The sequence below is a fragment of the Dendrobates tinctorius genome, unplaced genomic scaffold, assembly GCF_039654945.1.
Source record: "Dendrobates tinctorius isolate UK_male_01 unplaced genomic scaffold, ASM3965494v1 ptg000322l, whole genome shotgun sequence".
NCBI lineage: Eukaryota > Metazoa > Chordata > Amphibia > Anura > Dendrobatidae > Dendrobates > Dendrobates tinctorius.
In genome coordinates this window covers 1,479,184-1,506,574 of record NW_027361989.1, presented here as the reverse complement: position 1 = coordinate 1,506,574, position 27,391 = coordinate 1,479,184, and the positions used below count along the sequence as shown (strand labels likewise).

Below are 27,391 nucleotides of genomic sequence, written 5' to 3'. Positions count from 1 at the left end.
CCCCTGGTCTCCAGAAGCATTTATATTTTATAGGACCCTGTTAGGGTAATGTCCCTGGGGTCAGGGCAATCATATTTTGCATGCCTACAGAAGAAATTGGCTCCTCTGTGCCAGGGACGGCGGCTGGAGGGGTGAAGAGAACAAGGTTGTCGTCTGGACAATGCAGTTATCTAGTGCACAAAACTGAAGAGCACTGCACCTAATCAGTGTGCCCTTGAGTCAGTGGGAGTGACTAAGGGTAAAGTAATCAAGTGCATTAACATGAAGGGCGATATGCCTATTCCCGATGCCCTTGAGCTGGTGTGAGCGGCTAAGGGTATCATCAAGTGCATTAACACAAAGGGCAGTATGCCTACTCCCGGTGCCCTTGAGCCAGTGGGAGCCGCTAAGGGTAAAGTAATCAAGTGCATTAACAAAAAGGGCAATATGCCTATTCCCAATGCCTTTGACCCAGTTGGAGAGGTCAACAGTAAATGTTATCAAGTGCATAAAAAACAACAATGGCGTGGCCGGGTTATTAATAATGCCTTTGTAGACTTTATTTCTGCTTTAGGTTTATTTAAATTGCTGCTTCCAGATATTCTGAATGTTATTTTATGGTCGGTTATAATGTTGATGTTATATTGTGTATAGTTTTAATTACTCCCTATTTATAATATCTTTCTATTGATATGTTCATCACTTTTCGGGTAGTGATAGTAAGTGGGTTTAAGACATTTTACTGCACAGCTACTGTAAATAATGGTGGTTTCTAGAACTAAAATCTGTGATTTGGTGAATTATTAGAGCTGGCTACAATACATGCGGTATAATAGTTTTTTGAGGCATGACAGATGTCATTATGCAGGTATTCAGATTGTGGCTATGACCTTAATTATGGCTTACTTTCCACATTCCCCATTATGGGATCCTCATTGCAGGATGTTTAACAACTGCTATTTTGCTGTAGTTACCGTATTATCGATTATAACTTGGTAGCATGGCATCGATAAAATTAATCTGTCGGAGCTCTGGAATTTTAATTTTATTACTTGTGTGCACAGACTTTCCATAGCATGTAGAAATGGTTGATGGCTTTATTAGGCATGGTTGGTGGGGGCGAGTCCATTTAAGGTGTCAAATGGCCTCTCTGGTGGCGGTTTAGGAGTCAGGTGGAAGTTGCAGGCAAGTTAAGGTGGACTCATTTTAACTAATAGAGGATGTAAAACCTCATGGTGGTGAACAGGCTCGGCTTTGGTGGCCAGCCTCAAGGACGTTGTAATGGTAACGTCAATCAGGGGCGGCCACAGTGGTTAAGCACAGGAGTGAGGATAATGGGGTCATTGGTGCCCTGAAAGTTTACTGGCTCTGCTTGAATGGCAAGCCAGTGTGTGCCGCCCCTTTATGGCTGTCTGGCCTGGTTCTGTATGTCAGACAGCTGGGATATCACAGTACTTGTCAATCCCAATGTACTAGCACTTCACCTGACTCCTACTGTGATTGTGTTAATCCTGTGATTTAAATAAAGCTGTGGCCATTTTGACAACCAAAAATAATGTGTTGTGTATTTATTCTAGTGCCTAGGTTTACTGTAGTTATGGTGGTTTTAACATGGAGTGGGGGTCCGTCCCATATCCATAAGTCAAGAAACCACTGGAGCCATAGGCGGAGGAGGACATGACTTGGGGATGGGTGGACCTTTACTCCTGCAGCTTTTTGGTATAGTGTAGATTTTTAAGCTAGAGTGATGTTGCTTTCAGAGTAAGAAGCACAGTATGTCTGTGCCTGGTGAGTTACTGTGAGGAGGGTGGGGCTTATATAGAGCAGGAAATCTGTGTCTCTTCCCTCTTTCTTGGACAGGATGAACAGGAGGAAGCATTTCCCGCCCACCCGCCCTGTTTACAATCATTGTCCTAAAACGTTTTGATTATTGCTTGTATGATGAATGCTTTATTGTATTTTTGAAATTACCATGTATATCTTGTTCCTGGCTCAATTTTATCATGGCTATAAAGAGTTAACAGCATTAACCTTCTAAGCCCAAGGGAAGGGCCATCCTTCAGCCATGGTTCCCTAGAGGTTTCCTCCACAGGGGGTTTTTCCTCTCCTGAGTGCTGTAGGATGACTCTTTGTGAGTCGGAGGTTTGCCAAGCTAGTCCCCTTAATGCTTTTGCAGGGACTTCTAGCTTATAAGTTTACTAAAGTGATTTATTAAAAAAAAAAAAAAAAAAAAAAAAAGGTGTCAAATGTGAATTTATAACCCGTCACAGCTTTGCGGTTTAGGAGTCAGGTGGAAGTTGCAGGCAAGTTAAGGTGGACTCATTTTAACTAATAGAGGATGTAAAACCTCATGGTGGTGAACAGGCTCGGCTTTGGTGGCCAGCCTCAAGGACGTTGTAATGGTAACGTCAATCAGGGGCGGCCACAGTGGTTAAGCACAGGAGTGAGGATAATAGGGTCATTGGTGCCCTGAAAGTTTACTGGCTCTGCTTGAATGGCAAGCCAGTGTGTGCCGCCCCTTTATGGCTGTCTGGCCTGGTTCTGTATGTCAGACAGCTGGGATATCACAGTACTTGTCAATCCCAATGTACTAGCACTTCACCTGACTCCTACTGTGATTGTGTTAATCCTGTGATTTAAATAAAGCTGTGGCCATTTTGACAACCAAAAATAATGTGTTGTGTATTTATTCTAGTGCCTAGGTTTACTGTAGTTATGGTGGTTTTAACATGGAGTGGGGGTCCGTCCCATATCCATAAGTCATGTCCTGTTCTTCCAGAAAAGCCTCAAACTTCTGTGTGTGACTCAGAGCTGAGATCTAACGTGATAGAAGATTCCAGTGCGGGGAAGACGGGAAACCTTCATATAGACGGCCGGTGGGGATGGAGGCAGTGACCGACTCCGGCCAAATCTGTCTCTAGAACCGCAGTAGAAGATGACGATGTCGTCCTCACCATGAAGGAGTTATTTCTCATGTCGCGTGTAATGAATATCTCCTGCAGTATTGCTAATGCCGATTCCAGTGTCGGTAATGAGACGAGAATTAGCGTTATGGAAGATGAGTCTATGAGGAACGTGTTCAGCTGCCGACTCTGAGGAGGAAACTGCTTGTTGTCTGTGGCCTAAATATATAGGTTTTATTAGTAGATGTCAGGGGAGAAAACTAAACCCTGTAAGATAATAAATCTCCTCATATGTTTCCCTTATTATCTCCAGTAATTGTATTATTACACAGGATTCTTATGATGTTACATCGGATCATCTTCTTCTCATTCAGGTCTCTACAATATCGGATCCTCTCAGTGAAGATCTTCTACAGAAGAGAATTTTCCTGATTTACCCATCAAGGATGGATATGGACAGAGACAAGATGGCGGAGAGGATGTTACACCTCACCCTAGAGATCCTCTTCCGTCTCACTGGAGAGGTGAGAGATTCTGATGACGTCACATTACATCATTCTTATCTATGGGAATAACAGATGGACAGAACTGGAGAGGTGAGGACTCTGGAAATGTCTGTTGTGAGATTTATTAATGTGTCTCTCCATAAGCAGGATTACACAGTGGTGAAGAAGACCTCTAGTGATCGCTGTCAGGACCCTGTGTCTGAGGGATGGGGAAGACCCCTGAGCCCAATCACAGGGCCTCCACCTCACCCCCTGATCCATGAGGACATCAATGACCAGAAGATCCTAGAACTCATCTACAAGATGATTGAGCTGCTGACTGGAGAGGTGACACTGCTGGGAATGCTGGGACATTATGCAGTAACACTATGAAGGGATCGGGGGATGATGGTATCATTGTATGTGTCAGGTTCCTATAAGGTGTCAGGATGTCGCTGTCTATTTCTCCATGGAGGAGTGGGAGTATTTAGAAGGACACAGAGATCTGTACAAGAACGTCATAATGGAGGTTCCCCAGCCCCTCACATCTCCAGGTAATAGACAGGACTAAATACACACGGCCTATAATTATCTGTATGTAGAGAATGAATTCAGTCCCTGTGTGTGTTTCCTCCAGATCTATCCAGTAAGAGGACAACACCAGAGAGATGTCCCCGTCCTCTTCTTCCACAGGACTGTAAACAAGAAGATCCCAGTGCTCCTCAGGATCATCAGGTAGATGGAGAGAAGGTGTCAGGAGATCTCCCCTATGATGTGTAGACGGCTGAGAAGGTCTTGTGCTCAGTCTTGTTTTATCCACCAGTATTATCTGTTTTATACTTGTGTAATGAGAACGGTGGAGATGGCAGGATTAGAGCTGATCATAGATGGGACTTCCCCATCTGTCAGTGACTTTTACAATATTTGTTTCAGGGTGAAGATCTGACCCATATTAACACTACAGAGACATATGTGAGAGATGATGAGTGGTGTAAAGAGGAGATTCCCACATATGACTACCCGGGTGAGTAGTAACCACTGAATGCAGAGAAGTCACAGATTCCTCTCAGTCACCGGCTGTGGCTGCTTTATCGGTGGTGTAGTCCGGCCGTATTACCATGATCACCATTTTGCCTCTAGACCGCAACATTCTCCTCCACCCAAAAGTGTTCAAATGACTTTGGGCATTGAAAGCTCTTTTCTATAGAACTTACAACCTGGAGGATCCACCTACCCCCTGGGATTAGAAAACACTGACCATTACCTGCCCAGATCTGTAACTATAAAGCCAAATGACAGCGTACATAGAATGTGCTGACAGGTTAGAAAATCACTTGAAGAAAAATCTTATGCTGGGCCTGTAAGAGAAAGCGGAGGGTAATGATGCTGTTGGCTTCCTAGATCCCTGAGATCTTATTGGATGAATCTTCTCTCCCTTCTGTGCTGCTGAATGTCTCATGGTCCCTACAAGACCAGGTCCAGTCTTTCTGACCAAACTTCCCTTTTATGAGCGACAACAGTAAATGTGCAGTGAGGCCGAGTGTGAATTTCTCTACAATAACAGCAGTTTCCCTTTATCCTGACTTTTCAATTTGTGTTAAAACTACCATATTTTTACTCTTCGCCACGACAGCACCCACTGGAGGTATCGGATCCGCCCATTTGGAACAGGAAACCCTACAGGAAAGATAAAAGGGGCGGTCCGCCTTTCCTCCTCAGTTTTTGGTTTCCTGTTCCAAATGGAGCAGGATCCTGCAGGATCTTACCTGGGCCATGCATCCGCCTGTGCGGTCTCTTCGGGATCGGCAGGGGCTGCGGTCCGGAAGCAGCGTCGGGGGAGACTCCGTTTGACGGCTCCCCCCTCGTCTGGTGGCATAGTGGTAATGGCCGGGTCCGGGGAGGGCCGCCCGGTCTTACCAGGGAGCGGGGCCGGTCTGGCATCCGGGAGATCCCCCCCATCCCCATCGGTGGGGGTATAACGTGGATGGTGAGGCCATGAGCGCGCGAGCCGCGCTGTCAATAGCGGTGGCGCGGGAGCAGGCCGGCGCCCGACGCTCCTATACCCCGGAAGTAATGGTTGAACTTCCGGGGTAAGATGGCGATGACGCGGCGCATGCGCCCTGTGACAGGGCGACTTCCGGGGGTACGATAAGTGTACAGATAAAACAGCGCTGCAACGTTGGAACATGTCGTCCCCCGCAGAGTCGCAGACCCCAGCAGGGGATTCAGCTGGGGGCAACTCCACCAGGGACCGCAGCGCCAGGACAGAGACTGCCCGCAGGAGCGAGGCAGCAGAAACCCGATCCAAACCGTCTCAGCCATCCGAACCGGTATTAAGCTTCACTGGGTGAGTGTGCAAAGCAGCTGCTCTACCTATTAAGCGAACCTCCTCTCCTCCCCCCCCCCCCCCCTCTCTTTACCTTTGACCTCCCACTTCAGTCAAAGAAAAAAGGAAAAACAAAACATAAAGAATGCGCATTATGTTCAGAGCCTGTCCCTGACTCCTACCCCAAAAAACTCTGCAAACAATGCATTAAAGAGACCAGGCAGGGGTCGACGATATCTTCTAAGGATATCCGAGCCATAATTAGGGAGGAAATACAAGCCATCAACCGCGCCAGCACTCCCGCAGAGTCTAGTCATAGAAAACAGGTCATTGTTAGTTCAGAGTCAGAGGAAGAACAGGAGTTAATCTCAGGCTCCGCATCCACGTCCTCATCATCATCCTCGGAGGTGGAAGGACGCGCATGTTTTCCACTGGACAGCGTAGATAACCTGGTAAAAGCGGTTAGAAATACTATGGGGTGTGAAGAGGAAAGGGGAGCCCAGACCGCGCAGGACATTATGTTTGCGGGATTGGCAGAGAAAAAGAGGAGATCATTTCCAGTGATACCGGCAATTAAAGATCTCATCAAAAGAGAGTGGGAAAAACACGACCAGAGGGGTTTTCTCCCATCCGCTTCAAAACGGAAGTATCCGTTCACTGATGAAGATCTATTAAAATGGACTAAAATACCAAAGGTGGACGCTGTCATATCCTCCACTTCCAAACAAACCTCGATCCCGGTCGAGGACGCAGGATTGTTAGCAGACCCATTGGACCGAAAGGCTGAATCTTCGCTCAAAAGGTCCTGGGAATCCACCACCGGGGTATTCAAACCCGCAATAGCCAGCACATGTACTGCTAGGTCAATGCTTTTATGGCTAGATCAATTAGACCAGCAGATTGAGCAAAGAGTGTCAAGGGAGAAACTGCGTGCAGCCATCCCGTTGATAAGAGGGGCAGCTGCCTTTATGGCAGACGCTTCAGCGGACACCCTAAGACTGGCAGCAAGGTCGGCAGCCCTGGTGAATAACGCCAGACGCGCGCTGTGGATAAAGAGCTGGAAAGGGGTGCACAGTCAAAATCCAAAATTAGTGCAACCCCATGCGAGGGTGAGTTCCTCTTCGGAAAAGCCTTAGACGAAATTCTCGCCAAGGCAAAAGAAAGGAAAAAGGCCTTCAGTGATTCTTCCATTCCATTTTATAGGAAAACCTTTAAAAGACGGCCATTCGGGAGAAGAAGGCAATCGGACAGAACGAACAGATGGGCCACGAAAGACGAAAAGCAGAAGGGTACCATCTTCAGAGGGCCAACATATAGGAGAGAAAAAAATTAAAAGTTTAGACCCACCAGTTGGGGGTAGATTAAAATTTTTTTTTACCAAGTGGGAACAGATTACGTTAAACCCATGGATTTTGAATATAATCAAGGAAGGAATAAAGATTGAATTCCTTCGGATCCCCTATGAGTTCTTTGTTATAACTCGCCTTAATTCCTCACTTCAGCAAAAGGCTCTCGAAGACGAGATTCGAGTCCTGCTAGCTAAAAAAGTTTTAGTTGACGTCCCTGAGGAACAACAGGGTAGAGGCTTTTACTCTCCCCTGTTTTTGGTGTCTAAACCAGACGGTACATTTAGAACCATTATTAATTTAAAGAAGCTAAATTCATTTATAAAAAAATTATAAGTTCAAAATGGAATCAATCAGATCCACTATAAAGCTTCTTTTCCCAAATTGCGTAATGGCAGGGATTGATTTAAAAGATGCTTATTATCATCTCCCTATACACAACAGATTCCAGAAATACCTAAGAGTCGCAGTGGAAGTCGAGGGAAGGATTCATCATTTCCAATACGCGGCCATGCCCTTCGGGCTTTCCACGGCACCAAGAATATTTACCAAGGTGATGGCAGAAGTGATGGCCTACCTTCGCCAAAAGGACACACTAATTGTGCCATATCTAGACGACTTCCTAGTAATTGGGAATTCAGTCAAACAATGTACTGAACGCGTGACTGACGCAATCTCCTCTTTTCAGAGCCTTGGCTGGATCATCAATATCCAAAAGTCCAGACTCGATCCGCAATCTCTCCAGACATTTCTAGGATTTCAACTAGATTCCTTGACCCAGAGATGTCTACTACCCCAGGTAAAAATCATCCTCACAAAACAAAAAATACAAGCAGCTATAGATAAACCACGTGTATCCTTAAGAGGAGCAATGTCACTATTAGGATCACTAAATTCTTGCACCCCGGCAGTCCGGTGGGCCCAGTACCATGTCCGTACGCTACAACACCAGATCCTCCAGGAGGATAAGCGACATAGTGGTCATTTACAGAGCAAAATAACCCTGTCACAAGAAGTCTTGACTTCCCTAGAGTGGTGGTTAGACGATGATCATTTATGTTCAGGAGTTCCATGGGTTATAGTTCCATCCTGTATCGTAACCACCGATGCCAGTCCCCAGGGCTGGGGAGCCCACATGGAGAATGGGTTTTATCAGGGAAGGTGGAGTAAAGAGGAATGTGATTACTCATCTAATTTAAAAGAACTGACTGCAGTGTTCTATGCTCTATACAACTTCCTTCCGCAGCTCCAACAGAAGCATGTAAGGATCCTGTCGGACAATACCACCACAGTGGCATATATAAACAGACAAGGAGGAACTCGATCAGAGACTCTGATGTCTTCAGCGGCAAGAATTTTAAACTTAGCAGAAAACTATTTTTTGTCCCTCTCGGCCCTTCATATAAGAGGCGAGAGCAATCAAAAGGCAGACTTCCTAAGCCGTCACACTCTACGACAAGGAGAGTGGTGCCTCAATCGGAAGGTCTTCAGGGACAAAGTAGCCGCATGGGGACAACCCGAGGTGGATCTTTTCGCCACAAGAGAGAACAGGCAGATAAAAACTTTTTTGCCTCCCTATCTCCGTCAGATCACCCAAACATACTGGACGCCTTTCTAGTTCCATGGAATTTCAACCTAGCGTATGCGTTCCCTCCATTGATCCTCCTACCTCAAGTAATTCGGAAGATCAGAGACGACAAAGCAAGAATAATCTTAATAGCACCGTTCTGGCCAAAAAGACCGTGGTTTTTCGTGGCTGCAGATTATGTCGATAACAGATCCTTGGGTCCTTCCGACTGCCAATCTACTCTCCCAAGGCCCCTTTTTCCACCCTCAAGTGCTCAGCTTGCACTTGACAGCGTGGAATTTGAGAGGCAGTTATTGAGGACAAGAGGATTCTCGGAGTCCTTAATTACTACACTACTACAAAGTAGAAAACAGTCCACAACCCAAATTTACACTAGAATATGGAAAAAATTTCTTCAATTCCATACAGTACCTCATACAACAGAAGTTCCGATAATCCCAATCTTGGAATTTCTGCAGAAGGGGAAAGACTTAGGCTTAGCAGTAAATACACTGAGAGTACAAATATCGGCATTAGGAGCACTATATGGCCATAATATAGCAGGCAACAAGTGGATAACTCGTTTTATTACAGCATGTGAACGAATAGCTCCAATCCACATACCCTCCGTCCCTACATGGGATCTAAATCTGGTCTTAGACGCCCTAACGGTAGACCCCTTTGAGCCGATCGACACAATACCCTTCAAATACTTAGCACTTAAAATGGCCCTCTTAGTATCACTGACCTCAGCTAGAAGAGTGGGTGATATTCAGGCCTTGTCAATAGATCCACCTTTTTTCCAAGAATACCAAGACAGATTAGTATTAAAACCAGACCCTGCCTACCTGCCAAAAGTGGCAACAAAATACCATAGATCTCAGGAGATACTCCTCCCAACCTTCTATAAAAATCCCTCTACTCCGGAAGAGCAGAAGTTCCATACTCTGGACGTCAAAAGAACTGTCCTAAAATGTATTGAGAGGTCCAACAGTTGGAGGCAGAGCAGGGCCCTATTTGTTTCATTTCAGGGCTGTAAGAAGGGGTATGGAGTCACGAAGAGCACCATTTCCCGGTGGATCAGAGAGGCCATTCGTTTAGCCTACTCCGCAAAAAACGAAGATCCTCCAGGGAACATCAGGGCGCATTCCACCAGGGCAATGGCAACCTCTTGGGCGGAAAAGGGAGATGTTCCGATTGAAACTATATGTAAGGCGGCAGTTTGGTCATCCCCTTCTACCTTCTATAAGCACTACAGACTTGATCTTTCATCCACCTCTGACTTAGGCTTTGGCAGGACTATCCTTGGCACGGTGGTCCCACCCAGGTGATGGTCTCTGGAATCTCTCCAGTGGGTGCTGTCGTGGCGAAGAGTAAAAAGCCGGATTACTTACCGGTAATGCTCTTTTAATGAGTCCACGACAGCACCCGCTCACTTCCCCCCCTAAAGATATCAATAGTTAAAGTATATTAACCAAATAATGGATAAGAAAGATGTTAAAATAAGAGAACATTGCCTAATCCTTGGCGGTCCTTCTGGTACTCTGAAACGTAAAACTGAGGAGGAAAGGCGGACCGCCCCTTTTATCTTTCCTGTAGGGTTTCCTGTTCCAAATGGGCGGATCCGATACCTCCAGTGGGTGCTGTCGTGGACTCATTAAAAGAGCATTACCGGTAAGTAATCCGGCTTTTTCGCACTATAAGACACACTGTTTTCCTTCAAAAATGTGGAGGAAAATGGAGGGTGCGTCTTATAGTCCGGATGTACCGGCTCTGGCTGTGGTGGGGAGGTGGGGGAACGGCATCGGCGGAGCAGCAGGTCACAGGAGGCTGGAGCCGGTGGCTGCGGCTAACTTCTGTTCCTGCTGCTAAAGAGAAATGAATATTCACTGCATTACACGCCCATGGGCTTGGAGGGCAATGAATATTCATTTCTCTTTAATAATAGTATCTTGATATGATTAGCCTCCAACCCCGGTCCTGCTATACATGGCCCCATCCATATAATTGGCCCACACCCCCATCCACATCCTGGTATGCATGGTCCCATCAGAAAACATTAAAAAAACAAACCATTACACTTACCTACCCCGCGCTCCCTCGCAGCATCCTGCTCCGGTGCCAGCAACTGCTATATGCTTGTAAGCAGCACATGGCAGGGACGTCACGCACTGCTCACAAGCAGAGCACAGCTGCCAGACTGTGCACGCAAAGGGCAGTGAGTATTCATTGCTCTTCAGTATTGTGCAGTGTCAGCCACCAGCTTCCTGCTGCTACCGGCGGTCACGTGTGCCGCTACTTAAGAGAAATAAATATTCATGAATACTCATTGTTCTCAGCGCTGCTTACAAGCATATAGCAGTTGCTGGCACCGGAGCAGGATGCTGCGAGGGAGCATCGGGTAGGTAAGTGTAATGGTTTGTTTTTTTAAATGGATGGGGTCCTGCATACCAGGATAAGGATGGGGACCCAGTATACCAGGACAGGGATGAGGTGGCATGCATGCCAGGATAGGGATGAGAGATCCATGCATACCAGGGTAGGGATGAGGGATCCATGCATACCAGGATAGGGATGAGGGATCTATGTATATCAAGATAGGGATGAGGGATCCATGTATACTTGGATAGGGATGAGGGATCCATGTATACCAGGATAGGGATGAGTGATCCATGCATACCAGCATAGGGATGAGGGATCCATGCATACCATAATAGGGATGAGGGATGCATGCATACCAGGGTAGGGATGAGGGATCCATGCATACCAGGGTAGGGATGAGGGATCCATGTATACCAGGATAGGGATGAGGGATCCATGCATACCAGGATAGGGATGAGGGATCTACGCATACCAGGTTAGGGATGAGGGATCCATGCATACCAGGGTTGGGATGAGGGATCTATGCATGCCAGGGTAGGGATGAGGGATCAATGTATACTAGGATAGGGATGAGGGATCCATTCATACCAGGGTAGGGATGAGGGATCCATGCATACCAGGGTAGGGATGAGGGATCCATGCATACCAGGAGGGATGAGGGATCCATGCATACCAGGGTAGGGATGAGGGATCCATGCATACCAGGGTAGGGATGAGGGATCCATGCATACCAGGGTAGGGATGAGGGATCCATGCATACCAGGGTAGGGATGAGGGATCCATGCATACCAGGGTAGGGATGAGGGATCCATGCATGCCAGGGTAGGGATGAAGGATCCATGCATACCAGGGTAGGGATGAGGGATCCATGCATACCAGGGTAGGGATGAGGGATCCATGCATACCAGGGTAGGGATGAGGGATCCATGCATACCAGGGTAGGGATGAGGGATCCATGCATACCAGGGTAGGGATGAGGGATCCATGCATACCAGGGTAGGGATGAGGGATCCATGCATACCAGGGTAGGGATGAGGGATCCATGCATACCAGGGTAGGGATGAGGGATCCATGCATACCAGGGTAGGGATGAGGGATCCATGCATACCAGGATAGGGATGAGGGATCCATGCATACCAGGATAGGGATGAGGGATCCATGCATACCAGGATAGGGATGAGGGATCCATGCATACCAGGGTATGGATGAGGGATCCATGCATACCAGGGTAGGGATGAGGGGGGCATATATACCAGGATAGGGATGAGGGGGCCATATATACCAGGATAGGGGATATTAAGTACAGAATTGACCACATTTTTTTGCTTCAATTTTTTTTCCTAATTTCTTCCTCTAAAACCTAGGTGCGTCTTATGGTCCAAAAAATACGGTAATTTCAAGGAGGATTGTGATAAACTACAGGAAAAACATAATGATAATATTAAAGTAATTGTTATTAAATTATAAAAACTGAATTAATATGCAGCTGAATCAAACTGGAGCACGTATGGAAAATATATGAAAAATGTATTACAGTAAATAAAGCCACAATATTCACAATAGAATAGAAAAATCCTAATACACACTGTCAGTATAAAAGCACATTATATCAACTGCCCCTATATATATAATCACAAAAACGGAAAGTGCTGCATTGTACAAGTGTAAAGAGTGTTATAACCAAAGTGCTCTAGTGCCAAAGGTGCTATACAGAAACCAGCGCCACAATCACTGTGTGATAAAGTGCTAATAGTGCAGACACATCATGGGGCATATAACTACAATGTGCCTGTAATAAGTATCCGGTGCAAAGTGCTGCAGCAAAAGTACCCGAGGATAAAGTGCATGTGCTTGTATCACCGAGATACACAGTGTGCTGCCAGGGTCCCATGGACCTGATCCTTATTACAGGCACATTGTAGTTATATGCCCCATGATGTGTCTGCACTATTAGCACTTTATCACACAGTGATTGTGGCACAGGTTTCTGTATAGCACCTTTGGCACTAGAGCACTTTGGTTATAACACTCTTCACATTTGCACAATGCAGCACTTTCCGTTTTTGTGATTTCATATATATTTTTGATATTTGATTCCCTCCATATTAACAATGATAGGGGCAGTTTATATAATGTGCTTTATACTGACAGTGTGTATTAGGATTTTTCTATTCTATTGTGAATATTGTGGCTTTATTTACTGTAATACATTTTTCATATATTTTCCAAACGTGCTCTAGTTTGATCCAGCTGCACATTAATTCAGATTCTATTTATTATTATTCAATAACAATTATTTTACTATTATTAGCATTGTTGCTCTGTCTTTTTAGCACTTTTTTTTAGGACTTCATTTCTGATTGTGCTGGACAATTTATTTTTATACAATTGATTTCACCTTTGCTAAAGTACAAACATTCCACCTGTGCCATGATATATCTCTAAGCTGTGCGTGGCTGAGGGCTGTAATATACATTTATTCCCGCCTGCAGGAGATGTGTTGGCTCCAGCCCTGGTGTCATGGATTCACTCCACGTCATACATTACATTGTTTTCAATCCTAAGGAATTCAGATTACTGCACAATCTCTCCTGTGGGCGGGGCTGTGGGTGGGGCTGTGGGCGGGGCTTTCTGTGGTGCTCCGATTACATATTCATCTGTATTGGCTTATGACAGGTCGCTGACCCCTCACTGACCTGACCCCATTATTACATAATGCATATAATAGCATTGATATTATTGGTGATAATGCCTATAATATTGTGGCTATTGTGAGGCTTAGAGATAAAAAATTTACAAATGACACTGGCAGCGCCTGTCCAGTAGCATCTATCTCTTACTTATAGATAGTACTATGCAGGCGCCGCCATCGCTGGTGACATTTTTCTGGATGTAATTTTTTTTTATGTAAAATAGGGGGCAGGTCACTGATGGATCAGTGTCATAAGCCAATACAGATATGTACGCAGAACACCACATAAGGCCCCGCCCACAGCACAACCCACAGCCCCGCCCCAGAGCACGAGAATCTCATTAACTGAAAACTGCAAATACAGATTAAACAATAACCAGCCCGCAGCTGCCCAGAAAACCCAGAAATTCTGACCCTTTGCCCGGCTCTTCACACTTGCCCTGTGTTTTGTTTCATTTCTAATAAAAGACTTTATTCTGGCTGTGTCTTTATTTACCATATAACTATAGGATTAGTAATGGATAGGGGTCTTATAGACACCTTTCCATTACTAATCCATGGGCTTGATGTCACCTGACAATACAAGGGTGACATCAACCCCACAAATATGAACCCCATTTGCCATCACTACAGGGCAAGTAGGAAGAACCGGGCAAAGCCCCCAGTTGTCAGCTTCAGCAAGGCTGGTTGTCAACAATGGGGGGGACCCCACATGGTTTTTTAAAATTATTTAAATAATTAAAAAAAAACAGTGTGAGGACCCCTCTATTCTTGATAACTAGCCTTGCTGAAGCTGACAGCTGAGGGTTACAGTCCCCAGTTGTGATCTGGACCCATGGAAGCGTGTTTAATGCGAAACGGCAGTAGTCCTGTTTCTTGCCTGCATGCCTGCACTTATCCTGCCCTCACAAACCTTGTCCATGTATGCTTTTCGGAAATAAAGGAGGTTTTTTATGATACGGTAAATGGAGTGTGCTGCTTTTTTCCTTATTTTTTTGGTTTATAGAAACCTTGTTGCTTTTCAGCAGCCTTTGAGCCACTAATAGTGTGGGAACCTCTGTTTTTCCATTGACAGATGATGGACCTGAGTGGGGACTTGTTTTTTCTGAGATGAGAATTGGTATTATTTTCGCCTACATAACATTGATTGGTTTTTTTTCTATTCGATATTTGGGAGGCAGAATGAACCAACAGTTGAACACCACACACTACTGGCTCATCCAACAAGGTTTTCTATTAGACTGTGAACTGTCATTGTCTTGGATAAATAATTAAAAGTTTTTTTACATAGCGTGCCATTTTTATGGACAGTTTGTAGAAAAATATATATATATATATCTTCTTGCACGGTTGAGAATCAAAAGTAAAGGCAATGTTGAATTGAGGATAAAATAAATCTTGTTTTTAATTGTTCATTTCAAAAAGTGATTACAAAAATGAAGAAAAGTAAGTTCATGACATGCAGTAATTATTTGAAGAGAAAACGAGCATTGTTCTTACATATAGTCTTGAGCAGCTGTCCGGGTGTTCGAGAGTCTCAAGGGATATGAGATCTCCTGAACAAGAGTTAGACCGGCTTTATATACTATTCTGACCTATAAACTATAACCACATATGGTGGCTTGCCACTATGTTCAGAAGTTCTTCCATATTAAGTGAACCGTAGTTATTTTAACAATATGTATACAGTTATTTATGCATTACCTTAGTCTGAGATATTTAAGCCTAAAGTCTGAGATCTTTAGAACCATTCATTATCTCTAAATAGTCACATTTTGACAGCTTTGACTATCTTGACCTATACATTTGACAAGAGAGACAGCTGTGTGAGCCAAGGAATCCAGAATAGCTCAGTCACACTCTAACCAGAGCCTCTGCTAGCTGGACTAGACTCTGTATGTGAGAATTAATCTATATGAGAGAATTAATCTATATTATAGAAATACTGATATTTTACAGTCCCCCCTGATTATGATTTGAGACATATCATAATCAATCCTAACTCATTCTCTCACCATTCGTATCACATTCATTCTTTATTCTGAAAACCTTGTATCACCATCTGCCCTGAATGTCATCTGAATTTTCAAACCTATTGTAAAAACAAAAATTAGATCAGAGAGTTATATTTTTTTTTTTTAACATCTCTCTTAAAATATCATCTTCCTTTTTCATTTCTATCTTTATATTCTTATAAATTCTCCTAATTTTACACATAATAATTATTTGATATATTATACACAGCAAAACTATGATAAATAGAATAACAATCGGATTAGACAATACATTCCCTGCTGCCATTTTCGCTGAAGACTGTGACCAACTAGTTACAGATTTTCCTAAATTTCTCCACCAAGATGAGCCTGACATACTCGTCCATTCATGGTCAATATCATTTAGATTACCTTGTTCATGTCTAAATACAATTTCAGCTTCTTTTAATTGTTTTGTCAGCAGATTTAATAAACCCTTGTCTTTCTTTATTTCATTTGTCCACAAATCCCAAGGGAATTTATTGACTTGTGACAAATTGAACTGGATCGGAAGGATTTTCAGACGTCTTGAGCCTATTGACGTAATATTAATACTTCCTTCCTTCTTTGTGAGAGTTTTAACATTTCCCTCAATACAATATAAACCCATTGTCAGATTTTCGACATGTACACAAGATGAGAAGAATGCAGAAACTGCTTCTTTTCCTGACATGACTTGGAAACAAGTTTTGTTAGCACTTACTGGTGTCACCAAGTCATGTATCGTGTGGACATTCTCAACTCTGGCATGACAAGAAGTATGATTATGGAAACATGAATGATAAATGACTTTATCCTGTCCAGGTAGACACATTACCTTGGAAACAAAATTTAAGCATGACGAAATGTCTAATTGTTCAGTGTTGATACCATCAAATGCAAAATCTGTGTACTGTAATTGATAATATAACAATTGTGTAGGGCTGACAGGAATTCCCAGAACACCTATAGGAACCAGGGTTTCTTCTCTTCCTGACACTGGAATCAGTGATGTTCCTACACAAATGTTCTGTTCACATCCTAACCACTTATTTACCCACAAATCTGTATGGTTTAACGCAAAGTTATATTCTATGGGCAAATTTCTTATTAGCCCTAAAGGGGTAATTCCACTTTGTAAGGCTTGTGCAATCATTTTCAGATTGGTGGAATATTCAATCTGAATTTCTAGACATGTTTTGGCCACTTGAGATTCCTGTTCACTTTCCATCAAAGCTAAAGTAGCATCCTGAAGATGTGATACAGAAGATCCCAATACAGTAGCAGTGTTCAAAACCATCTTTTCAAGGACTTGATTCAAGCTTTTCTGAATCTTTACCCCTTTTCCTCCAATATACCCAATATTTTCCAGATCTGATTTAAGTGTATGAATGTCCATAGTGTTAATTAAACTTCCTACTGTTCCTAATCCCCCCAAAATACCTTCAAACACTCCCCTCTTACTTCTAACCTGTGTTGAAGTTCTTTTCCCAAACCATTGTTCTATTCCCATCTCCATGTTAGTGAGATGTGGTTGACACTGGGGATATCTAGAAGAGATTTTCCAGTTAGACATGTTAAAGGTCCATACCATGGTCAGAAACACTCCATCTCGTAACAGAGGTTTAGTTTGGAACTGATTGATCTGAAAAGGAGTAGATGGTTGAAATCTTGTCTGTGTGCATACATTATCTACTGCTGACCATATATTTACCTTTACATCTCTACATTGTTTGTAGTTATATTTCGTTAAAATGCAACATTGGTAAAGTCCAGAATCCTTAGGAGATGGATTATCTACAGAAAAAATAAAATCCTTATTTAACCATCTCACGTTACCGGATTGACCTCTGTGTATAACATTTGTTGGACCATTTGAAAAACTTCCCAAAAATGATTTATCTTTGGTCCATATTAACAAAGATTCTGAAGGTAGCTCTAACCTCGTGCTGCATTTTAGTAATAAAGGAGACATATTTTCTTGACTATATACTGCTTGTGGTGTAACCCTTACTTCTGGAGCTATAGTATTTGAAACTGTAAAAACTACAGATACCTGTACTTGTACTGGTTCTCTGGTTATCTGAAAATTCCATGTTTTTACCCAATCCTCGTCTCCTTCTGTAATAGAAAGAAATGCAGGATCTAAAACTTTCCCAAATAGTTGTGTCCTTAACCAAGCATCTGTTTTGGATGTTTCAACTTTCCCTTTTGCGATCATATCATTTGTAATGTCGCCTGACCACACAGCTTTCTCTTCACCTCTTATCTCTATATTCCAGAATAACACATCTGTAGGACTACATTCCCATGTGCCTGTCTTATTATTGTGTATATAATCTCCTTGTAACTGTGTGAACTTCGTCTTAGGTCCTGTGGCTGCATGTAATATTATGTCAGTGTCATGTATGAAGTGTAGCTCAATACAGCATTTTGCACCAAAACCCATGCAAATGTTTCCAGTAATATCTACTGAATCGTCCGGTATGTCCTCATCTATTAAGCTTTGTAGATTCGTTCCTCTTGGTTTCCTTGGATGTAAAGTTACTTTGAAAAGTTCCTTCACTTCACTAGTATTTGTTCCATGGTGTGAAATATCTTCAGCGTAGATCACAGTTGAAACAGTACAAAACAGCAGAAATGTGATTCCCATCAGATAGTAGCTTTTCCTGGGAAATGTCTTTTTCTCCTGAAGGATTGGTGTTGAATCCCTTCCATCAAGGACGTGGAGTTTCGTATTCCAGTTCTTATTGGAATCCATTTCTTCCTAAAAGAAATGCAGTATCATTATTTTGCAATATACAGTTTGCATTGATCAACATGTACCCACAATTTTTGTTGTCTGCGGGTATTTTTAACCACCTTAGATGCTCGTTGCACAAGAATCATTACTTGTCCCATGGTTTCGATAATTTCAAAGGGACCTTCCCAATTACTTTCCCAAGGTCCATTCTTCCTGAAAGTTTTAATCATCACTAGAGCCCCTTTCTTGAATTTGGATACATATGGTGGCTCCATTCTCTGCATTCTTGATGCAGCATGTGGAAGAATCGTTTTCAAATTTTCCTGCAACAATTGCAACCATTTGGACCTTGCAACAGCATCTTTTTGTGGTGTAGACAAAAATGGTTCATGAGGAAAAATCAATGGCATTTTTCTTCCTGTCATCAGTTCAAAAGGAGTAAACTGAGTTGTGGCAGAGGTTGTTCCTCTTACACTCAACAGTACAAAAGGTACTGCATCAACCCAAGTATTGCCTTTGTCCAATAACATCTTGGCAATTCTGGATTTTATTGTTCTATTCATCCTTTCCACAATACCAGCAGACTGTGGATGGTAGGGTACATGAAACTGCTGTCGTACCCCTAGAATAGCACAAACGGCTTGCATGATTTTTCCTGTAAAGTGACTTCCTCGATCAGAGGTGATCATTCTTGGGATCCCCCAAGTACAAAAGACATGATTAACTAATGCTCTAGCTGTAGACAAAGCATCATCTTTTCTGACAGGTAAAATTTCAACCCACTTAGAAAAAACATCTACCACAACCAATGCATACCTGAGACCATTTTTACCTGATGGTAACGGTCCAATGTAGTCGATTTGTAACGTAGACCATGGACCATCTGCAGGTGCGATTCGGAGTAGTGGCGGTTTCTGTCCTTTTGGTCTTGGATTAATTTGGGCACAAATGAGACATGATTGAACAACACTTTGCACTGTCTCTTCCATCTTTTCCCAGTAAAATTTCTCTCTGAGAATGCCTAACAATTTTTGTTGGCCCAAATGACCCAAACTTTCATGATTGTATTTTGTGAACTCAACCTGTAGATGTCTTGGGACAACAGGACGCAACTCCCCGTTTAAGTCATGACACAAAACCCCGTTTTCACAAACAAAGGGAGGTTTTGGATCAACCCGGGAAGCAACAAGAGATGAGTCTTTTTCTTGTTCTTCCGCAAAAGAAGGGATATGCGTGTCTGTTCTTTGAACTGCTGAAACCTCGAGAGGTTCAGGTTCAAACACCTCTTCTCCTGTCAGGGCTGCCTCTTTGGCTAGCATATCTGCGGTTGCATTTCCAACAGATAATTCATCATCAGATTTTTTATGGGCCGGAACCTTGACAATAGCAAAACCATTAGGGTTTTTTGATGCTATCCTGAAAATTGTCTTCAGTGTGTCACTGTGAACAAGAGTCTTATTAGATGAATCTACATAGCCTCTTTTTTCCCAAACTGACAAGTAATCTGTCAGTGATCTTACAACATAAGAGCTATCACTGTAGATCACAATGGGACACTGATCATCTGCTTCATTCAGCTGTAGTACCATTTTTACTGCTTCTAGCTCTGCTCTTTGAGCTGAAAAATGACTCGGTAATTTGTGCTTCACAACCTGTCCTCTGTTGGGATAAAAAATGGCATATCCTGAATAATAGTGCCCATCTGAATAGAATCTGGAACCATCTACAAAAATTGGTTCGTCTGTTACCTCTGCTTTCCGTCTGAAAAGTGATGGACTTGGATCCTGAAAAGACTGTAAACAATCATGAGTTTGTCCTTCATATTGCATCAGCTGAGGAAGAACATATTTGGCCTTGTAATCTACCTCAATTTGTTTGGGAGACAATGACAATAACCAATGAGCAAATCTCTGATGTGACACACCTGGGATATTATTCTCAAAGAGAAGTTTTAGTGTAGAGTGAGGAGTTTGCAAAATGATTTTGTTGAACCCGACAATATGTTCGGTTGCTTTGACTGCAAAGTACACACCTACCAAGTGTCTTGCACAGGTCTCAAAACCTTTTTCAACAGGTGAGAGAAGTTTTGAAAAATAGCCCAAAATTCTCCACTCTTCTCCCTGTAATTGCAGCAATACAGCAGAAACAGATGTTCCTGATGTATGCACTTGCAAAGCAAATGGAGCCGAAGGATCTACTGTGGACAAAGCAGGTGCATTTTGTAAATTCATTTTCAATTGTTCAAATGAAGTTTGCTGTTCATCACCCCAAGGACCAAAGTAATCACTGTTTTCACCTTTCAAAAGATCATATAAAGATCTGGCCTTATCTGCAAAATTCTCAATGAAATCCCTTGAATAATTCATAAGACCTAAAAAATGTCTCAATGCCTTGTGTGATGTCGGAATTGGTAGGGAAGCAATTGCCTCAATTCTTTCCTGCAGTGGCTGCCTTTTTCCTGGACTCAACAGCACTCCTAAAAATCTGACCTCAGTCTGCATTAATTTGACCTTTTTGGTGTTCAATTTCAACCCTGCATCATGCAGCAACTCAAACAATTCTGTCAGAAGAGAAACATGTGTCTCTTTATCCTCTGTAGACAATAAAATATCATCCACATATTGCAGAATGCAATCAGGCCTCGAAAATCTGGATAATACCTTTGCCAATGCCTGATGAAAAACACTAGGTGACAAATGTGCTCCTTGAGGTAACCTGCAAAACAGATATTGCTCGTCCAAGAAAGTAAATGCAAACTTATACTGACAACTCTTTTCAAGAGGTATACTGAAAAAACCATTGCTAATGTCCAGTACAGAAAAGTATTTGGCCTTTGCATTTAACCTTGCCATCATGTCATGAGTATCTGCCACAATTGGTGCGACATTGGGTGTATGCTTATTGAACATCCGTAAATCCAATATCATTCGATAAGAACCATCAGATTTCAAAACACACCACAAAGGATTGTTACTTACAGAATTAGCCTTTCGGATAACACCTTGATCTAACAATTCCTGTATGATCTTTGACATAGAATCAATTGATTCTGGAGGCAATTTATACTGACGCTGTGGCGGGGGATCACGCCCCTCCACATTCACGATAACGTCTTTCATTGTTCCAACCTGATTCCTGAACTGAGCCCAAAGAGAAGGAAAAAGCTGTACAATTTCTGTCAATACCTCGTCATCATTAGTGTCAGGCCACAAATGGTCTGATGACACCACATCATTCAAGCAAATACTTCCAACATGGCTATAATCATTAGGATCAATGACTACCGGTTTACAACCATTGGAATCTTTCCAGATCACTTGATTTCCTAGGTCAACTACCCATCCGAATTTCTGCATAAAATCTGTGCCAAGTATATTTTCAGAATCACGACAATACCAGATGTCAATTTCTGTTTTGAAAGAACTAGGTATTTCCAAAATCACATTGGGAACTAAGGTTGCTTTAGTTCCACCTTTTCCACTGAAACCGACAATTGTACAAACTGGTGAATCTGGATTTAGCTTCAAATCAAGGTTTGTAACACTTAACTGAGCTCCTGTGTCAATAAGAAATACAACATTCTGTATTCCAGCTAAACTTACTTTGATAAATGGTCTTCCACAGTCATCCAATGTAAGTCGAGTCACAAATTCCAATGGATGTGGTTCAGGAATAGTCTGTGATTGTCAGAAAGATGAAGGAGATGGGAGAAGACCTGTGTCCTTTTTAAAAGACCTTGGAATTCTATCCCTTGACTCTGTTTCCTTCACTGTCATTTCTCTGATCTGTCTGATTAATGGTGCATATGGTGACTGTGTTTGTCTGTTGGCAGTATGAGCAGGTGCAGATGATTGTAATGCAGGTGCGGAAGGTGTGTTGTATGATTTTGGCATGAGTCCGTTTTCCCTTCCAAGCTTACCTGTTCCTTGTGTACCCATCTCTGATTCTGCTCTCAAAAATTTCCTGCACTGCCACTTCAAGTGTCCAGGTATACCACAAAAATAACAATGGATATTGTTCCTTTGTGTAGTATTTTTACCTCTATGCTCAATGTAATCCCTGCTCTTGGAGATTACTGTGACTCTAGGTTTCAGTTGACTGTCTTCCTTCTCATGAACTACCGCTATTTTAGACTTGACCTGATTTTGTTTCATGGATCTCCTTATTCTGTCAATAAAAACTGTTGCTTCTTGCAATGATGGCTGAGTGTTAGCCAATTGCACTGAGGCAGGATCTAAGTACTTGAACTTCTTTACAAAAAATTTGATCATGGATGCTGGCTCTTCGTGAGGCCTGAGATCCATTACCATCCTATAGGCCTGTTCAAACTTTACCAAAAAAGAGAATGGGTCTTCAGAAATATTTGTTTGTAAACTCCCTAAAATATCAACTGTAGGCATGTCTTCTCCAGTTGTAAACAATACTAATTGTCTAAGTCTGTCTTCTTTTGTACTATGTGCCATTTCATTCTCATCATTTAATCTGGGTGTGATCTGTAATCTTTTTCCCATATGTGAAGGTAACCAAACTTTGAATATTTTATTCTTTTGCTCATCATTCAGATTGTATTTGTCTGTGTTTGATTCAAAAGTGTCCGCATTATAAAAGGCATCCATCTTATCATTGTAATTTGGAATGTCTTTTACAATTTTCATTAGCTGATCGTGTATTTTCAGATTAATGCGTGCTGCTCTGTCATGTAATTTTTTCCGTTGTAATTCTACTGCCTCTAATTCCTCTACTGAAGCATCTGGATCTTGCATATTTGGTACAAATGAAGAGGCAACACCGTCCTCCTGTTTACCTGTTGATCTTGTGTTAGCAGAAACCCTTTTTATATCTTGTCGTAATTTAGACAATAACTCTGTCCTGGTATCTATTTGATCTTCCAATTGTTCTATATGTTCTGACAAAATCAAACAATTTGGACAATCAAAGTAATCCCCGTCAGACTCTTGTGTGTCACCTGGTGTGTCAGTGTGATTAATGTCTTGTGTGACAATGCATGTTTTATAGGTGTTAGGTTCAGTTTTCTCAAAGACTAGGCTATTATACACATGAACTAGCTGCATAACATTCTGAAGTTTCCTTTGTAATTTTCTAACTGAGAAAAACCTTTTGTCAATTTTAACATTTTCTGCCTCACATTGATTATACAAACTAGACCATAATTGGGCATCCGTATGATTATGAACAAACTTGAAATCTATGTTACTTTTCTTAGCATAATCATGTATAAAATCCATTATATTTTTTTCTCACCTATTGAGAGTCTTTCCCGTCAATGGATGGTCCTCTGTGTCCTTATGCAATCCTCAGATCTCCGTCTGGATGAGACGCATGCAGCTCTTTACGATCCTCACCCGTCGTCTTCAGGTTCAGTGTGATCTTTGTGCCGTGAAATAGTGGAATTCCTGAGGAAGCTTGTACAACAGGTGGTTTTTAGCAGAGTTCGTGCTCCCCCATTGTACAATCGAGGAAGGAATGCCAGCCAAAATTAGCACAAAAGATCAGTCTGGCTAAGGCTCGCCAAAATGTAGAAAAATATATATATATATATATCTTCTTGCACGGTTGAGAATCAAAAGTAAAGGCAATGTTGAATTGAGGATAAAATAAATCTTGTTTTTAATTATTCATTTCAAAAAGTGATTACAAAAATGAAGAAAAGTAAGTTCATGACATGCAGTAATTATTTGAAGAGAAAACGAGCATTGTTCTTACATATAGTCTTGAACAGCTGTCCGGGTGTTCGAGAGTCTCAAGGGATATGAGATCTCCTGAACAAGACTTTGACCGGCTTTATATACTATTCTGACCTATAAACTACAACCACATATGGTGGCTTGCCACTATGTTCAGAAGTTCTTCCATATTAAGTGAACCGTAGTTATTTTAACAATATGTATACAGTTATTTATGCATTACCTTAGTCTGAGATATTTAAGCCTAAAGTCTGAGATCTTTAGAACCATTCATTATCTCTAAATAGTCACATTTTGACAGCTTTGACTATCTTGACCTATACATTTGACAAGAGAGACAGCTGTGTGAGCCAAGGAATCCAGAATAGCTCAGTCACACTCTAACCAGAGCCTCTGCTAGCTGGACTAGACTCTGTATGTGAGAATTAATCTATATGAGAGAATTAATCTATATTATAGAAATACTGATATTTTACACAGTTTAAGTAGAAATGTTCAAAAATATAAAACTCAAGGATATTTTATTTAAAAGTAATAGTTTATTATCTTAGCAGATGACTGTACCAGGAGATCAGAGGGACAGCTGACATCTTCAATTTTTAAATCAGATGATCTTGAGATCCTACAAGATACAACTGAAGTGACTCCAGATATATCATCATCCATTCACAGCCAAGATCTGTCATCTGATCCTATGAAACACGTCCCATCTTCTGATTCATTACCGACTATAAAAGAAAATCAATGTTACAAAAGAGGCATTAAAAAACAATCTGCTTCTAAAGCAAAGAAGTCATTTTCATGTTCAGAATGTGGGAAATATTTTACACGGAAATCACATTTTGTTAACCACCAGAGAACTCACACAGGGGAGAAACCTTTTTCATGTTCGGAATGTGGGAAATATTTTGCACATAAATCAAATTTTGTTACCCACCAGAGAACTCACACAGGGGAGAAGCCATTTTTCTGTTCAGAATGTGGGAAATATTTTGCACAGAAATCAAATTTTGTTACCCACCAGAGAACTCACACAGGGAAGAAGCCTTTTCCATGTTCAGAATGTGAGAAATATTTTAGCAATAAATCAGATTGTGTTAGGCACCAGAGAACTCACACAGGGGAGAAGCCTTTTTCATGTTCAGAATGTGGGAAGTGTTTTGCACATAAATCAAAATTAGTTACCCACCAAAGAACTCACACAGGGGAGAAGCCTTTTTCCTGTTCAGAATGTGGGAAATCTTTTGCACAAAAATCACAATTGATTACCCACAAGAGAACTCACACAGGGGAGAAGCCTTTTTCATGTTCAGAATGTGGGAAATGTTTTAACAATGATTTACATTGTGTTAAGCACCAGAGAATCCACACAGGGGAGAATATTTTTTCATGTTCAGAATGTGGGAAATGTTTTGCACATAAATCACATTTTGTTATGCACCAAAGAACTCACACAGGGGAGAAGCCTTTTGCATGTTCAGAATGTGGGAAATGTTTTAACAATAAATCAAATTGTGTTCAGCACCAGAGAACTCACACAGGAGAGAAGCCTTTTTCATGTTCAGAATGTAGGAAATGTTTTAGCAAGAAATCAAATTGTGTTAAGCACCAGAGAACTCACACAGGGGAGAAGCCTTTTTCATGTTCAGAATGTGGGAAATATTTTAACCAGAAAGCGCTTCTTGATCGCCATCAGAGCAGTCACACAGAGGAGAAGCCATTTTCTTAATGTGGGAAATATATTTACTTGGAAATCAACTGTTAAAAAACATCAGAGACGTCACATAGGGGAGAAGCCTTTTTTATGTTCATAATGTTGGAATAGTTTTAACCAAAATTGAATCTTCTTAAATGGGTTGTCTCTTGTCATTCCTCATGTTTGCTGACAAAAGGATAAAACTAAACTTTATTAATTCCAAATGTAAAGCTATACCCATAATTCACCCCCTGAAGGTTAGTCAGTAGGTGACTAATAGAAAAAACATATACCACACATCTCAGTATATAGGGTGAGGTGAAGTTTACACACTCACTCTCATTTCTATGGGTTTCATCATTCTCACTAAAGACGACTCATCAAGAGAATATTTAATATTGACCTATATTCAAGAGAGACTAAACGAAAAAAAAAGCTAAAATCATGTATCATGTTATTCGAAACTGTCAGAAAACTAGCCCCATATTGACAGATCCCAGACCTCAAACTATATACTTCTGAAGTGTATAAGCCACTCCAGTGTCAGGAATAGATAGTATGAATTTGAATTTACCAAGTGGCTGCAATGAAACAAAGAGTGAAAAATTTAAAGGGGTCTGAATACTTTCCATACCCACTGTATCAGTAAAAATAATTCCTCTTTATTAGGTAAAGTATAAAAGAATTGCTCCATTTTCCGATACCCGTCGTGTCTCCATTTTTCATGATCTCGGGTTGGGTGAAGGCTTATTTTTTGTGTGCCGGAAAGTAATTCTGGCGTTTTGACATTTTTTCTCGTTACACCATTTAGCGATCGGGTTAATTCTTTTTTATATTTTTAGATCGGGCGATTCTGAACACAGCTATAACAAATGTGTATGTTTGATTTTTGTTATTGTTTTATTTTGAAAGGGGCGAAAGGGGGGTGACTTGAACTTTTATCTTTTTTTTATATTTTTAGAAACATTTTTTTTTTTTACTTTTGGCATTGTGAAGCCATACAGCATTGTATCTTAATTAACCAGATGACTATTTTTTAGCAAATGAAGAATAATAGAATGTTATCTGTATGTTGGCTTTAAATTTAAGTGTTGATTTCTAGTTGGTCAAAAAAAACAGACTTTTGTTTGTGTCAGCCGGTAATAGTGACTTTTATTGTGCGCTTATCCTTGCTCATGTAACTGGACACTTTGGGTGCACACCAAGTAAAGAAAGTGTGGACCCGTAGAAGCGCAAAATGGCCGTCGTCACTCGCATACTCCATCTCCCATACTCCCTGAGGACATGCTGTGAACTGCTTGATCAATAAAGAACAGACTTTTTACACTGGTGAGTGCCACCTCATCTTTTCTTCATGTTCTATGTGTTATCTGCCTGTTTTGTGGTACAATAAAGCATTGTCCACACTGTGTTACCCTCACCCTGTGCTGTCTGAGTATCGTTTTGCCCATGTTAATAGGAGAGCGGGAGTTCAGCGGGACGATCCCTGGTCCATGCAGTTTTGCCTAGCGGGCGGCGCTCACAGCATTACGGAAGTCAGAAGCATAGAGGTCTG

The 27,391-nt window shown here is 41.8% G+C and overlaps 1 pseudogene; it reads left to right on the top strand.

Moving 5' to 3' along the window:
* LOC141074057 (uncharacterized) overlaps positions 1-27,166 on the top strand; it is a 60,587-nt pseudogene extending 33,421 nt beyond the window's left edge.
* Positions 27,167-27,391: the final 225 nt, after the last annotated feature.